Here is an 18,050-nt window from a genome sequence, read left to right as displayed (position 1 = left end):
TGTATCTCAATAAAAGTTTTTTTTTAAAAAAAGAGAGCCTACCTCATTCGTTTTTGTGAAAATTAGAGAAGATAATGCGTGGAAAGGCTTTCATACAGTGGTTGGATGTTAGTTGATAGTAGCTACTTATTTATTAAGAGAAACAGAACACGTAATGCCAAACCCATGTTTATATTTTCTGTGTATATAGTTTAGGGCATTTAATTCTTTAACAAAACTACATGTTTCAAATATGTATTTTAGGTCTATGAGACAAGACATTGCATCTGTGTGGGGTTCTTTATGAATGAATGGCCCCTTGGATAAGCGTCTCACTTACGTATCTGTTCCCCTCCTCTATTCCAATAAGTTGGAGAGGACAGCCTGTGGTGATGGTGAAAGTGAGCAGATGGAGGACCAAAGAGAACAGGGAAAGGAGGAGGCATGTCTAAACTTAAACTGAGATATGCACATCAGGTATTATATTTATTAGAAGTCATTTGGATCCATCTCTTATCCCATAGACAACCTCAGTGGTACACAGATGCACCTGAGAGTTTATTTGGACTTGAGGACCACAGGCTGGAGAAGAGACGTACTAGTGGATGTAGTGTGAAAAGAAGAATGGGGAGCTGGGGAGACACAGCGAGAAGAGGTGTTGGGGACTATGTGCTCAATAAACAGCAGAGAGATGGAGTGACAAATACATTTATTCACTATTAAACTATCTATCACAGGCCAGGTCTGTGCTAGGCGATAAGAAATAAGATGACTAAGAAACGGTCCTTGTCTGCAACAACATGGGTGGACCTAGAGATTATCATACTAAGTGTAGTAAGTCAGAAAGAGAAAGACACACATCATATGATATCACTTATGTGTGGAATCTAAGGAAATGATACAAGTGAACTTTTTTTTACAAAACAGACACCAACTCACAGACACAGAGAACAAATTTATGGTTACCAAAGCGGAAAAGGAGAGGAAGGGATAAATTAGGAGTTTGGGATTAACAGATACACACTACTGTATACAAAATATATAAACAACAAGGACCTATTGTATGGCACAGGGAACTATATTCAATATAGTATTGTAATAACTTACAGTGGAAAAGAATCTGAAAAAGTTTCATATATATAGAAAATCGATCACTTTGCTGTACACCTGAAACTGACACAAGATTGTAAATCAAACATACTTCAATAAAAAAGTTGTTGGTTTTGAAAAAAAAATGGTCCTTGTCAACAAGAAGCTTATTGCCTAGTGAAAGACAGAAATGTAAATCAATACTAATTATGAGACAATATGGTGTACAAGCTAGTACTGAATTGTTTGCTCAGCCTCTGGAATTGGACTGTGTGGCTTTGAATCCTAGTTCTATCACTTTCCGGGTAAACTTGGACATGTTCATTAACCTCTTTGTGACTCAGTTTCTTTGTTTATTAAATGGGGATAATAACAGTATATTTCTTCCTCAGTGGGTGGGTGTGAGAATTGAATGGGTGGTACATAAAGCATATAGACTTCTGCGTGGCAGAGAATAAGTGCTATGTGTGTGTCGGCAACTATCACAGACGGGTATACCATGTGCTATATGGGCACAGAGGAAAGAGCAGGTGATTCTGGAAGATTATAGAGGAGAAGACATTTGAGTTGAGCCTTGATACAGTTGTTTGCTGGCAGGAGTAGGTACAGGAGAGGGTAATCCATGCAGAGAGAACATCTCATGCATGAACAAGGACCCATGAAAGAGGATGGGGTGACCGCAAAACTAACAGCCAACTGAGTACTTGTAGGTCCTTAAACACACTTCTTTTCTTTCAAAGATGCAATAAAGGGAAAATTACCATCTTACTTGGAGAAGATATATTCTTACTGTCCTGATATTGTCCTGAAAACACTGAATGCCTGTGTATATGTGGAAGGCAGCCCCCGTAAGTTGATGAAAGCTGTCTTTCTACCGATAGGAGTGTAGAGAAACATCTATGTGCACACACGTGCCAGTTGCTGTGCACGGAAACAATTGTCCTTTGTGGCTGGTTTGCAAGTCATCCTGTTCCTGGCCTTGCACAGTTCAGACTTGTATTGACTGTCGTGATCACAGACGTTTAGACCACAGAGATGACATAATCCAATAGCCTCATTTTATAGCCAAAAGCCTGAGGCCGGGAGAGCGACTTGCTCAGCATTACTCCATGGCCTAGTTAGTTAGTGGGAGAGCCAGGATGAGAACTGGGCTGTTGTTATTGGTTGCGTTGTGCACCACCAAATTCATATGTTGAAATCCCAACCCCCAGGACCTTAGAATGTGTCTGTGTTTGGAGACAGGGTCTTTAAAGAGGTAACCAATTTAAAATGAGGTCAGGAGGGTGGGCCCTAATCCAATCTGAGTTGTGTCCTTATAAGAAGAGGATGTATTTTTTTTAATTTTTAATTTTATTTATTTTTTTATTGAAGTATAGTTGACTTACAATATTGTGCTAATCTCTGCTGTACAGTAAAGTGACTCAGTTATACACATATAGACATTCTTTTTTAAATCCTCTTTTCCATGATGGTTTATCATAGGATATTGAATATAGTTCCCTGTGCTGTAAAGTAGGGCCTTGTTTATCCATCCTGTATATAACAGTTTACATCTGCTAACCCCAAACTCCCAGCCCTCCTCTCCCGCACAGCCCCTCCCCCTTGGCAATCACAGATCTGTTCTCTATGTCTGTGAGGAGGGAAGGCCATGTGAAGACACAGGGAGGAGATGGCCGTCTATAAGACAAACAGAGAGGTCTCAGAAGAAATCAACCTGCTGACATCTTGATCTTGGACTTCTAGCCTCCAGAAGGATGAGAAAATAAATTTCTGTTGTGTACGTCACCCAGTCTGTGATGGGTTGTTATGGCAGCCCTGGAAAACTAATACAGATATCTGAACTGCTGGACCCACGCTCTTGTAACTGCCTCTACAGATGAGTAGGATGAGACCAGGATGCCAGGTAGGATTTCTCTGCAAGTCCTCAGATGCTGAGGGAATGTCAAGGCCTGCGCTTTCATGGTCCTTCTCCAGCCCCGGACAACTCTTAGAATGAATATCATCCCAGACTGCGCCCACACAACGTACATCCTCACCCCATGAATCACTACCCACAAGGCTCTGAAGTAGTTTCACCAAGTCAACTCAATGACAAGCTGACACCAATGGTGTTTTGCAATTGGTAATAATGGTGATAATTTAATTTTTGTACAGTGACTATTGATAAATATTACCAGTGTATTTGCATGTCTTTATCTTGATAGTAGTCTTATCATTGGCAAGCACTATGATAATGTACTCCTTTATGTGTTCTTTGCTGCCAATAAAAAAAATCCTCATTAGGTAATAAAAAGAGAAATTATCAGCAATAATTCAAGCAAACAGTGCCCCTGCTTTGGCATCAGCACACGGTCGTTTAATTGCGGCCTCTTGGAAATGCTCTCTCCGGCTCCCCGTTGACACACTGCCATCTGGTGGAGCGGGGCCTGTGGACCGCCTTTCACAGTCTGATGTTGCCCGTGTATTGACATATGTTTGTTCCCGTTTCCTGCTGATTTTCCTGACAGCTGTCCAGATCCAGGGGCGAGATCCATGCAGGTCCAGGTCTTTGCAAAATACCGCAGGAGGCAAAAATTTTCTTTGATTTTCTCCTGCTTTGCCTTTCAACAATGCTAGCAGCCTGGTGTTCCCCATTTTTGGATGAGAACTTGAGTTCCATTCACCAAGTTAACATCTCTCTCCCTCCCCCAAACCCTCTTTATTTGCATAGAACTCACAGTTTAGAAATTTCTTTTTTTTTTTAAGCTCTTTATTGGAATACAATTGCTTTACACTCTTGTACCAGTTTTTGAGGTACACCAAAGTGAATCAGCTATATTTACACATATATCCCCATATCCCCTCCCTCCCGTGACTTCCTCCTACCCTCCCTGTCCTGGCCCTCTAAGGCATCACCCATCATCAAGTTGATCTCCCTTTGCCATACAGCAACTTCCCACTAGCTATCTATTTTACAGTTGGTAGTGTATATATGTCTATGCTACTCTCTCACTTTGTCCCAGCTTCCCCTTCACCACGACCCCCCCAACCCTGTGTCCTCCAGTCCATTCTCTGCATCTGCATCCTTATTCTTGCCCTGTCACTGGGTTCATCAGAACCACTTTTTTAGATTCCATATACATGAGTTAGCATACGGTATTTGTTTTTCTCTTTCTGGCTTACTTCACTCTGTATGACAGTCTCTAGGTCTATCCACCTCATTGCATATGGCTCCATTTCATTCCTTTTTATGGCTGAGTAATATTCCATTGTATATATGTGCCACATCTTCTTTATCCATTCATCTATTGATGAGCATTTAGGTTGCTTCCATGTCCTGGCTATTGTAAATAGTGCTGCAATGAACATTATGGTGCATGTTTCTTTTTGGATTATGGTTTTCTCTGGGTATATGCCCAGGAGTGGGATTACTGGATCATGTGGTAGTTCCATTTTTAGTTTTTTAAGGAACCTCCAAACTGTTTTCCATTGTGGCTGTACCAACTTACAGTCCCACCAACAGTGCAGGAGGGTTCCCTTTTCTCCACACCCTCTCCAACATTTATTGTTTCTAGATGTTTTGATGATGGCCATTCTGACTGGTGTGAGGTGATACCTCATTGTGGCTTTGACTTGCATTTCTCTAATGATTAGTGATGTTGAGCACCTTTTCATGTGTTTGTTGGCCATCTGTCTGTCTTCTTTGGAGAAATGTCTATTTAGGTCTTCTGCCCATTTGTGGATTGGGTTATTTGCTTTTTTGGTATTAAGCTGCCTAAGCTGCTTGTATATTTTGGAGATTAATCCTTTGTCCGTTGCTTCATTGGCAAGTATTTTCTCCCATTCTGAGGGTTGCCTTCTTGTCTTTTTATGGTTTCTTTCACTGTGCAAAAGCTTTTAAGTTTCATGAGGTCCCATTTGTTTATTCTTGATTTTATTTCCATGATTCTAGGAGGTGGGTCAAAAAGGATCTTGCTTTGATGGATGTCATAGAGTGTTCTGCCTATGTTTTTCTCAAGGAGTTTTATAGTGTCTGGCCTTACATTTAGGTCTTTATCCATTTGGAGTTTATGTTTGTGTATGGTGTTAGGAAGTGTTCTGATTTCATTCTTTTACACGGTGCTGTCCAATTTTCCCAGCACCACATTTTTTTTTAATTTTTAATTTTTTTATTTTTTACAATAAACTGCATATATTTAGAGTGTACAATTTGGTATCCCAATCTCCCAATTTATTCCCCCCCCCCAACCCTCCCTGCTTTCCCCACTTGGTGTCCATATATTTGTTCTCTACATCTGTGTCTCTATTTCTGCCTTGCAAACCGGTTGATTTGTACCATTTTTCTATAGTCCACATATATGTGTTAATATACGATATTTGTTTTTCTCTTTCTGACTCACTTCACTCTGTATGACAGTCTCTGGGTCCATCCATGTCTTTAAAAATGTCCCAGTTTCATTGCTTTTTACAGTTGAGTAATATTCCATTGTATGTATGTACCACATCTTCTTTATTCATTCATCTGTTGACGGACATTTAGGTTGCTTCCATGTCCTGGCTGTTGTCAATAGTGCTGCAATGAACATTGGAGTGCATGTGTCTTTTTGAATGATGGTGTTCTCTGGGTATATGCCCAGTAGTGGGATTGCTGTGTCATATAGTAGTTTGTTCTATTTTTAGTTTTTCCAGGAACCTCCATACTGTTCTCCATAGTGGCTGTATCAATTTACATTCCCACCAGCAGCCCAGCACCACTTATTGAAGAGGCTGTCTTTTTCCCATTGTATATTCTTGCCTCCTTTGCCAAAGATAAGATGTGGCAGGCGGATTCTTAACCACTGTGCTACCAGGGAAGCCCCCAGATTCTCTTAAAAAGTCCTCAAGAAGGGCTCATGAGAACAACACTCCCTGTGTTCTTGACTTGATAATAGGAGTATCACAAAAATGATTCTGAGCTCTTCCCACTGGATCCCATCCGGTAGCAGGTGATGTTAACTTCTTCCATCTCTGGTGAAGTTACTTTGATCACTTGGTTAAAGTGCTAGCTACCAAGTTTCTCCACTGTAAGGTTAGACTTTTCCCTTTTGCATTTATCTTTTTTTAAAATATTAACCCTTCTATTTTAATTTTCATGAGACGAATCATACATGTGTTTTATACTTTCTGATCATTCTGAGCAAAACCAAATTATGAAATTTTTTAAAACAATGTTTCTCAAATTACAACTGATAAGTTACCATATCTTTAGTAGAAGAATCCTGCATAAATCCTGTACGTAAATATTATGCCTAAAGGCTTGTATTTGTATGTATCATTTTGTGTTGAGATCTTTTAAAAATATGGAAATATCCTATTATTTATCCATCTTTAATCCACTAGTTTAGGATACATTGAGATTTCTCATTTGAATTATAACTATGATGGTTCCCAAATGGTGATTTTTCTCATTTCACTATTCCTTCTGTTTTTACCACTTAGCATTTAGTATTTATCTTCTCATTTATATATTCATTTATGTTTTTACATCAGTGTTGGCTCATGGGTTCCTATTTTATTCAGTGGGATATATTTTTTTACAATTTATTTTGCTTTTCAATTTGCCCCAGATTTGTCTAGCAGAAGCCCTTTCTTTCTGGCTTCTGTGCCCCCCTCCTTTTTTTAAAAAAATATTTATGTTTATTTGGCTGTGCCAGGTCTTCATTGTGGCACACAGGATCCTTAGTTACAGCATATGAACTCTTAGTTATGGCATGTGGGGTCTAGTTCCCTAACCAGGGATGGAACCTGGGCCCCCTGCATTGGGAATGTGGAGTCTTAGCCACTGGACCACCAGGGAAGTCCCTTCTGTGCCTTTTTGATATGCCTCCATCAGTCTTTTAACTCCTTTATTTTGGTCACAATAGCCTGTTCCAGGCTTGTCTAGGTACTTTCTCTGCCCCGGCCTTAGAATCAGCCATTTCTCCTTTAAGTGGAGAATGGTATTTGGAAAACAAGATCTGGGTGTACTAAATAGGGTCATGGATACTGGGGTGTTGCTGCTTAAAGCAGTCTTAGTGGACAGAGTTAGAAATTATACATATATCCATACCACTATGGACTGAATTGAGTCCACCCTAAATTCATGTATTGAATTGAATTCATGTGTTGAACTAACTCTGAGTATAATGGTATTTGGAGGTGGTGATTTTGGAAGGTAGTTAGGGTTAGATGAGGCCATGCTGGTGGGAACTTCCTGATAGGATTAGTGGCCTTAGGAAGAGGAAGAGAGAGCTATCTGCACTGTGTGAAGACACAGCGAGAAGATGGCCATCTGCAAGCCAAGAAGAGGGCTCTCACCAGGAACTGAATAGACCAGCACCTTGATCTTGGACTTCCCAGTCTCCAGAACAGTGAGAAATACATGTCTATTGTTTAAGCCTGTGGTCAGTCCGTGGTATTTTGTTACAGCAGCACAAGTAGACTAATACATGTGCACACGTGCATGTACGCACACATGTATTTACGTGTTCTCTTCATATGGAAGCCTGTAATTCCAATCCAAACCTCCCAATGCCAATCCAACAACAGAGTATTTCTTCTGCCTTTCCCTCTTTTCAAATTTAAGATTTCCTTCTCTGACAATGAAAACTAAGACTCCCACTGTCCTCAGTACTTTTACTTATCTGCTCAATCACTATATACAACCAATCTTTTCACCTCCCTGGGTCTCACTTGGCCACCTTCCTCGCTCTGTCTTCAACCACCTGCTAAGCCACCTCTCTGCACAGTCTCCCTCTTTTTGGGGGCCTGCCTAATGGCTCTTCTCTTGATATTTAAGAAAGAAATAAGCTTGTATTATTTAAAAAAGGTACTTAAATTTATTTTTGAAATAGAAATCCATAGTTCTCTTTTGTGGGTATGATAATGCCATATTTTCTTTTCTTGTAAGAATTTGCATGGGATTTGACTTTCATGCTTTTCTGTTGTTACTTTTTATGTGAAGTATTTTCCTGAATATGTATGTATGTATGTATTTATTTATTTATTTATATGTATTTATTTATTTATTGGCTGTGTTGGGTCTTTGTTGCTGTGTGCAGACTTTCCCTAGTTGTGGGGAGCAGGGGCTACTCTTCCTTGTGGTACGTGGGTTTCTCATTGTGGTGGCTTCTCTTATTGTGGAGCGCTGGCTCTAGGTGCACAGGCTTCAGTAGTTGTGGCACGTGGGCTCAGTAGTTGTGGGTCACAGGCTCTAGAGCACAGGCTCAGTAGTTGCGGCACATGGGCTTAGTTGCTCTTCAGCATGTGGGATCTTCCCGGATTAGGGCTCAAACCCGTGTCTCCTGCATTGGCAGGGGGTTCTTAACCACTGCACCACCAGGGAAGTCCTTTTCCTGAATTTTTAGAAGGAGGCATAGTTGACAGTGGCTCTTCTAACTTCACAGGGGTGTTAACAAATATGGCAACTTGATTCCTGAGATTTCCTTTCTCTCTTCCTTCCTCCAACTTTATCTGGGCCTTTTCTTCCTTCATCTTATTATCCCTGTCCTGTGAAATTTTGATTTCACTTTTGGGACTTTCTCCTTGGTTTGGGTCCTGTTCTGGAAGGGACTCTTGGAGAGTCCATTTTGAGAGTTACAGAGGCTAGGCTCTCCAGACCCTTCCATTTTCACCTTGGACTACTTGCACTCACCTACCTAAAATTTTACCCATGCAAATAGTACTATCAGGGGGTTAAAACTGCTCAGTTTCAGGCACTGTTCTTAAGTTAGAACATCACACTTTTTAGGGAATACCAGTTGCTATTTTGGGGTTCACCTTTTGTCAACTTGTCAGATACCCTGTTGCTTCCATCTACACACAGCCAGTGCCCTACTGGTCCGTGCTGTTGGTGGGTTATCCTCACTGCTTGCATTTTGTAGTTCGTGGGGACACCTCGTCACTTAGTTTCCCTGTAAAATGTGATCCATTGGTTTGGTTTTTCTATTAGTTATTCTTTCTGTTTTTATGTTGGGACTCAGAAACAGTAAAACGCTATGCTGTCATTACATAAACTTCCCTGTTTCTGTATCGTTTTCAAACTTTCTTGTTCAGCTTGTGTAAGAGCCAGAGGAATAGTTGAGAATAATTCTAGATTAGGCAAACTTAGCCAAGTAGTGATGATAATCAGAGCTGTGTTTCTGGATATAACATCTTTACTGGAGCAAATCTGCATGGCTTTTGGCTCCTGGTTGACAACTATTGAAACCCCCCCTCCCCCCAACTCAAACACACACACCTTCCATCTCCACTCTTATCAGAAAAGATAAGCAGAAGCAGTTTGCCCTCACCAGGGAGGAATAAAGGATTACCTTTACAGTCCTATCTCAGAGTCTTGCCAAGTCTCTTGCTCTCTGGCACATATAGTCTGGAAGGACTTAACCATCCTGCTCTCCCACAGAACATCACGCTGGCCTTTGACATTGATGACATTTTTCCTAGTTGTATCTGGAAGAAGGAATTAGAAAGCTCTCTGGTGAGATGCATGCGTGCTAGAGGGTGGGAGCTCAAAAGTGCTTGCTCTATCAGTGAAAAGTGCTAGGGTCCTGTGGTTCGGGGCATGTTGGAACAGCCACTGTTTTTTGTTTGTTTTGTTTTGTTTTTTGGGGGGTTATAGTTGCTTTACAATGTTGTGTTAATTTCTGCTGTACAACGAAGTGAATTGGCTATATGTATATATATATCTCCTCCCTCTTGGACCTCCCTCCTACCCCCTCCTTCATCCCACCCATCTAGGTCACCACAGAGCACCGAGATGAGCTCCCTGTGCTCTACAGCAAGTTCCCACTAGCTATCAGTTTTACACATGGTCGTGTATATATGTCAATCCTAACCTCCCAATTCATCCCACCCCTTTCCCCTGCTGCGTCCACACGTCCATTTTCTAAGTCTGTATCTCTATTCCTGCCCTGCAAGTTGGTTCATCTGTATCACTTTTCTAGATTCCACATATATGCATTAATATATGATATTCGTTTTTCTCTTTCTGACTTCCTTCACTCTGTACGACAGACTCCGTGTCTATCTACTCTCTACAAATGACCCGATTTTATTGCTTTTTATGGAAGAGCCACTGTTAAGTGAGGCGCAGGCTGCTGCACCTCGCGCCGCTCACCACAAAGCAAGGGCTCGCCATTCATGGGCCTCTTTGGATTTTGAGGCTTCATATCTGATGTTTGGCTGTGCTGCTCTCACTCAAGCATTGGCTAATCCGTTAGGTCACCAATTTTGAGTGGAGTCCAAGACAAGAAGCCTTGGCAGAGGTCCACGCTACATTTCAAACTGTCTCACCAATTTCACTATAATATCCAGCAGACTAAACTTATTGTGTCTCTGGCAGACAGATATGAACCTCTGGCCAGTTCCCATAGGAGACCCCAGGTCAAGGCCATGCCCTCTTCTGCGAACAGCTATTCTCTGTTTGAAAACACAGCCAACTTGCAGCTGGGCCCTGGCAGAGACACGACGTCTGACTATGGGACACCAAGTGAGTAGGCAACCTGAACTACTCACCTTCAACTGAGTCTTAACTGCTTGACTAAGCTAAAACATTCATAATACAGCTAAATGCAACCAGAGAGCAGCACACGGTATAGGACAGAAGCTTATCTATGAGGTCAGGCCTGAACACGTCCAGAAGGCACAAGTGTTTCAAGGTAATTATTGCTGTGCAAGAAACAACCCAGAGTTCAGTGGTTCAAAACAAGGACTTGTTTATATGTCAATCCTAGTCTCCCAATTTGTCCCACCCTCTCCTTCCCCTCCTGTGTCCACACGTCTGTTCTCTACATCTGCATCTCTATTCCTGCCCTGGAAATAAGTTCATCTGTATATACACAACCATGTGTAAAATAGATGGCTAGTGGGAACCTGCTGTAGAGCACAGGGAGCTCAGCTCATGCTCTGTGGTGACCTAGATGGGTGGGATGGGGGAGGGGGAGGAAGGTCCAAGAGGGAGGGGATATATGTATATGTATAGCTGATTCACTGCATTGTACAGCAGAAACTAACACAGCATTGGAAGGTGACTATACTCCAATTAAACAAAACAAAATAAAAAACAAGGACTTGTGATTTCTCATGATTCTGTGGGCTGGGGATTCAGGCAGGACTTGGCTGGGCTGTGGTTCATCTGCTGCTTGCTGTGTCTCCATGCCATGAGGTCACAAACACGGTCAGCCTGGATCATTCAAAAAAGTTTCACTCACATGCCCCTCTCCTCCAGGCTGCTCCTCACTGCCACTCTCTCGCTACGTGGCTGATGTGGGTTTCCTCACAGCTTTGTGGTCTGTCAGGGTAGCTGGACTTCTTACGTGGTGCACTTTTTCCACTAGAGAAAAAGTGGAATTGCCAGTTCTCTGAAGGGCTAGGCCCAGAACTGTCAGTTCTGCTGTATGCCATTTGTCGAAATGAGTCAACAGACCAACTCAGACTCATGGGAGAAAGGAAATTAGAGTTTAGGACCAGCAAAGAAAACGTGTCCCTTGATCTGCTTCACTATTTCAGGACAGAACAGCAACTTGTGACTGTTCTGAAACAGAATTGAGATCCAGGAGCCCTCTGAGTGGAGAAGAGGAGAACTTAGCCAGCAAAGGAATTCCTTAAACTTCTGCATTGAAAACCAATCGGATGGTACCTCCTGAGGACCTCAGGACCTGATCTGGGCCCAGGTGATGCTCTGAGCCCACGGGCGCCGCCCTGAAGCCGGTCCTACGCGATGGAATTTTTTCCACCGATAGAGGGAGACATGGCTCCACAGCACAGACGCAGTTCTGCCTTTCGTCCGGGAGGGGGCAGTGCCGGCCACACCGCCGGCCGAGACACCGCGGCTCCCCGACAATCCGCTCCTGACTCCGGGCACGGTCGCTCCAAAGCCAAGGCGGCTCGGCCTTAAAGCTCCGTCAGGCGCCGGGCTGGACTGCCAGGAGGTGAAAAACTGGTGGGAACTCAGAGAAAGCCCGTTGGCAGTCTACATTCTACATGATTATCAACTCTTTTCCTTGCTCATGAAATTTCTGTTAACTTTTAACAGGTGATTGGGACTGTCTATATTTAGAGTAACCAAAGCTGCAGGATACATGAGATGCTTAGGGTTACTATCTCAGACCTAACTTTGATATTGCCTGACTTTAATATGTTTTCATATCAGCCTTCTCAGTATTCAGTTCATCTCAGTTTTATCTAGTACTGAGCATTTTTTTAAATGTGGAGGATAAATGAAAAATAAACATTTGTGTAACTGTAATCCCTCCCCCTGCTTTTTTTTTTGTTTTTAATATATATAGCTGGGTTCAGTGAGGAATCATTGTCCAGTAGAAGGTACAGTGAACTTGGACTCAAAAGACCCGGGTCTGAGTCTTGGGTCTGCAAAGTCATTAGCAATATGTAGTGTCCTCAAGGAACCCAATTCTCCGGATTCCACATCTGTGAAACAGAAATGATGAGACACGTCCTTTTTCATTCACAGGACTTTGTGAGGCTCTCATGAAGTAAGGTATTTGGAAATTTTCTGTAAATGGAAGTGTTCCACACATGTAAAATATCACTGAAGTACACTTATATTTTTTAACTTAAATGTTTTTTGAGGAAAAATGATACATGTTAATTGTAAAACAATTCAAACAATACTCATAACTACAAAAAGGAAAGTAAGTCCGTCAACATTTCACTACCAAGGAATTATCACTGTTAATATTTCAGACAACTCTGCATGTACATAGATACATATGTATGTAAACAATGTCTCAAAAATGGAATTGTATTATACATTCTATTATTTAAATGCCTTTCCCCCCACTCAACATTGCATAATATCCAATATATATTGATCTTTAATAATGTGTCAGGCTTTGTCTAAGCCTTTTAAGTGGATCCTTATTTAATCTCAGAGCAGTGGCATTGAGTATATACTTTTTTATTGTAAAGACAGGAAACTGAGGTTCAGAGAAATGAAATAGATTTTCCAATTTCCTGACATTTTAAGGAATCTTGGAACTAACATGTTTGCTTCTGCTTACAGCTTTCTCCACTTTTATTATTGTGTTTTCAGCATTCTGTTTGTTAGTAGCCAAATCAAGAGGGCTGCTTGTTCAAAAATGTCAATTCTCACACCTACAAATCTCTAGGGGAAGAGACGTAGAAGTTGACAATTTTTAAACAAGCTCTCCTTGGAGGTTGTTATGTGTACAGTCATGTTTGAGAACTGCAACCTCGGTTTAAATTCCTAGATTGGGATTGCTGGATTGACTTTGAATTTGAGACATAATGCCAAAGGGCCCTCCAGAAATGACAACCAGTTTCCATTCCCACAAACCGCGTGTGACGAATTTAGGCTCTTTTGTTTGGATCTGTCTGTATTCCACAATATTACCTTGTATATTGCTTCCTAGTTTGTCATCAGGACAGTAACCTACTTGTAGGCTATTTAGTGTGCACACGTGCACACACGCACACTAAAGTTTCAATTTGAAATTGAGCACTTTTTTTAAAAATATATTAATTATTTTGAGGTTCAGGAGCCTTTCTGCATATTCTGTCCAATGATACCCTCTCTTTCTCTCTCATCTCTTCAACACCTTGCCTCATGTCCTGCTCCCTGTCTGGTTTCCAAGCCCCTGTCTTCAGGGCTGTAAAACCAACTTTTCTAAAATTATACTGGATAAATGAAAGTATAAACTCTACGTAATTAGTTCCTCCAGATGGAAAACAAATTCTAGTCCTTTCTACAAGAAGTCAACTACAATCTATCTTCTGCCCCCCGTTTGATCTCCCTAGTTTATCCTATTCTTAATCTAAAGTCCTTCTGCTGAATTCTCCAAAAAGTCTTCATCCTACCAACTTCCAGCCTCCCCATGTCAGAACTAAAATATTCCCCCTTGGTTATGTAAGCATCATTCCTTTACTGAACCCCAGATTTTATAAAGCAAGATTCTCCTCGTGCTAAAGTCCTAAATAAAATTTTCTCCTTTTCAAAAACTATCTTCCTCTTATTTAGGAAACTGAATTTCTTTGTCCTCGTAGTAAAGAGCTATTTTCTCTCCTAAAGGAGACGGAAAGACTTTATTTTTAAACCAATTCATTAACAACTAACCTTTAACAATTAAGACACAGACATTTCACAAGGTATATACAGACAGCAGCCTAAGATGTCATGTACTCTGGAATATTCAGTAGGAGGGTGAGTCATCTTGGACTTAATATAAAGTTTACATTATTCAATTTATGACAATAATTATTTCTAATTGTCTGTGTCTTAATAAAACTTGAAATCTATGCACAGAGAATAAAGCTGTATAAAATTAGACATAGGTAGGTTATCTGTACTTCCTGTTGCCCAAAAGAATATAAAAATGTCTTCTTCTAATGCATTTATGCAAGTGAGAGCTTGCATTCTAATACAGCTTTCTGAACCAAGTCATTTTATAAACTGTTTCGGATCAGAGGATTTTTAATCCATGAATGAGAATGTGAATTCTAAAGGGAAAACAGATTAATACGAGCAGAATGTTGGGCTGGGGACCTGAAACTTTCTCTTCCCTTCTCTGAGCGTTTGTTTCTCCTTGGAGCTGCCTCTATGTGATGAAGAAAGATAGTGGGTTGAAATTCCAAATATTCGTTGACGATTTCATATGAGACAAAAAAATAAAAGGATTGTACTGTTTTGATTTTATAGAAAAGCATTCTGTGCAACAGAGATTCAAAGAAAAAGCTGTACTTGCCTGTATTTGGTCGTTCAAATCATGTATCAGATTTCCAGAAACTGAGGACACAGGCGAACAGGAATGCTAGTAAATTCCAGGGGAATAGACTCTATTCAGTGATTTCTAGTACTGCTGCGTTTATATTTCAACATTTAACAAACCCTAGCCTGGCTTAATTCTGGCGTGGTCTCAACCTTGAGGACGTAGAATTTGAATGAGCACACAATTGTCTCAGAGACGTGGCTAAGCCATCTTCATACCCATGACATTTTGGACTGAAGATCTGTCAGAACACCTCCCAAACATAAACTGATAAAAATCACAGCCTCCTTCAGGAACTGGTTTCAGAAGAGAACATTAAAACCTTTTGAGCTATATCCACTACTGTCTACCCTGAGAAAACAACCTATTGTTCTGCTGTACAAATGACTAATTTGACTAATTTTTTCCCCTGTGCTGGCAGAATCTTTTATTGAACTGATTGAAATGACCAGATGTTTTGGCAGCTTATGTAGACATAATCTAAGAGACTTAATAATTGACTTAAGTAAACGTATCACGATGTGGACTGGCAATAGAATTTGGGGATTCTCTGTTCTGTGATGACTTCAAATCCCTTTTTGAAAGGCAGGCTGCTTGTGTAATTGAAATGCGCAGAGATTGGCACCATCTCAGTCATTTACTTTAGTAATTTATAGCCTATTTAGATCTGAGCATCTCTGTAACTTTTGAAAGAAAGCAAGGAAAAGCTTCAGCATTAGAGATCTATAAAAACTGTCTGTGAGGCTGTCTGCTCAAAGTGAAATGAAATACTTCTCTGCCTAAAAAGCCCCAGATGAAAAGATTGAAGCAGAATTTCATTTTACTCAGATTATCTAGAAAATGATACAATTGCATTTTCCTTACTTTTTTGAGTGTTTTTTATGAGAATGTTTAATACCAGAATTTTCCACGTTATTTTTTGATTCTCCTTTTGCTTTGAGGACACTTGCTGTGTTGTAAACTCTATCAATGATAAAAATATTCATTATAAATCACTCACTGAGGTCAACTTTCTCTTAAAAGCCTATCACCGGAAGAAAGATTTCAAACTGTGGTTTATTCCTTAGAAAAGAAATAAACAGTTTGCATATGTTTCCATGCCTAAAAGTCTGATAACCTAGGCTGAGCATGGGACAGAAAGAAATGACAAATATCAAACTTTGGGCTGGACAATTCACTTAGTCTCAGGTTTGTTTGTTTTTCCCTCCTCTTCTAAGATTAAAGAATCCTCTTGAATTTGTTTAGTAAACAAGGTTTCCAAATGTCTATTTCCCTTTTCTTCCATTTTCCTCCCCCTCTCCTTATTCCTATATTAAAAAAAAAAAAAGTTTACAGAACCTTAGCACAGGCAGGCTTGCACACACACACCCCTCTACACTTAGACCTAAGTGGGTGATTAGCACCTGTGTCCAGGAGTCTGTACAAACTTCCTCTTCCTTAAGAACTTGGAGAGCAGAGGCCATTCCATTCTGATTGGCATTTTGCACCCAGTGTTCTTGGTAAATATTGTTTTGTATTAGCATAATAACAATAACGCCAGCAAGTTAATCATTCGAGCATGGTTTTTCCTTCATGTGGTCAGAGGCAGACTGGCTCCACAAGTCTTCCCCTGTGCTGGCTGACACAGGACCCTTCTTGTCCTTGATAACAGCCCGTGCCAACGACCGACCAACCGACCGCTTGTTCTCTGAAATCCTGCCTTCGCTGGGTTGGTTGCTGCTGGCTGGCTCTGTGCAGGGCAGATTACACAGAATTTACATGAAACCTAACTGAGGCCTGCTTGAGGCAGAGGAGAGAATGAAAATACTTTACGAGATGATTTGGATGCGGTGTCACCCAATGGGTGCAGGATCATGGCTTTTTTTTTTTTCTCCTGCAGACAGAAAACGTAACAACGATAAATAAGCCAGTCTCTTGTGAAGGGCTGGTTAGGATGATTGACGCCTGCAGATGTGCTGAGTCTGCGGCTGCAGGTGCCAGATGTTGAGTAGCACTTGAGGACGTTTGGTGGCCAGGGCCATTTACTTCAGTAACGATCGTCCCTCACTCTTACGCTGGCTCCTCTCACTCTTCATTTCTTGGTTGATCCTGGGTTCCGAACATTGAACAAAGACCAACCCCAAAGACATATGAAACAGCAGTGGCTCTGATGCTTTTTTTTCAGAATGCAGTCTTGTGATGGTTTTTGAAAGCAAATTGCTTCCTAAGTCCTGAACATTGAACAAAAAACAACCCCAGACACATATGAAACAGCACTGGCTCTGATGCTTTTTTAGAATGCAGTTTTATTTTGTGATGTTTTTTGAAAACAAATTGCTTATTTTATTGAACTCAGAGTAAAGGCAGTGGGAAGACTGGCATTTTATGAGTCAGTGCAGTGCACACAATCCTCCATGGAATCCTCTAGCAAACCTGAGTTGGCTATCATCACCCCATGTTGTGGTTGAGGACTAGGGATCAGGGAAATTACTAAGTGATTGGGCTAGAATTGGAACACAGGTTTGCCTGACTCCAGAGTTCTTTCCACTTGCCCCAGGCAGCCAGGGCACTGCTCCATGACATACTTTAAAGTGATTCTCTTCGCTTGTGGCAGCTTTCTCATTAGTGAGGGGTATCATGTACAAAAAAAGACAACGAACAAAAACAACAAGTCAAAACCAGCGACGCTCCAAATGTCAATATCCATTTCTACAACATTATGAAAAAGATAAGAGGGATTAAATTTTATTTTCCTGGCTATATCCAATGGGATAATTGAGACACATGGGCAAAAATAAGGCTATTTAATGTCAAGAGAGCACAGTTTAAAAAGGGAAATAATCAGCAAAAAAATGGTTTAAAAATTTTTCTTTAAACAAATGCTTTTAATCTGTATATCAAGCTTCTAAAAATTTGGATGATTTACTGCATTTTCGCTCTTCATGTAACTGTTAGGTGCTCTGTAGATACAGCCATCGTCCTTTTTTTTTTTTTTTTTTTTTCAGTTTAAACTTTTCCTCCAGAAAGATGTTTTGAGAAAGAAGGACCTATTCAGACATTTCCAAGCCCATTTGTCAAGTGGATTACATTTGTGCCTTCTCTTAGAAAGATGCTTTACAGTGTATGAGAGCAGTTTTTGTAAATTAATATCATCATTAAAAATAAGCTGGCTTTCTTGTCCGCCTCCTTGTTGTGCAAAGCTGCCGCGCTGGGCTCCACAGGCAGCAGTTTTGGCATGGCCTTGGGGCCCAGGGGAATATTAAC

The sequence above is a fragment of the Hippopotamus amphibius genome, chromosome 9 (assembly GCF_030028045.1).
Source record: "Hippopotamus amphibius kiboko isolate mHipAmp2 chromosome 9, mHipAmp2.hap2, whole genome shotgun sequence".
NCBI lineage: Eukaryota > Metazoa > Chordata > Mammalia > Artiodactyla > Hippopotamidae > Hippopotamus > Hippopotamus amphibius.
Note: the sequence above shows the minus strand (reverse complement) of the source record.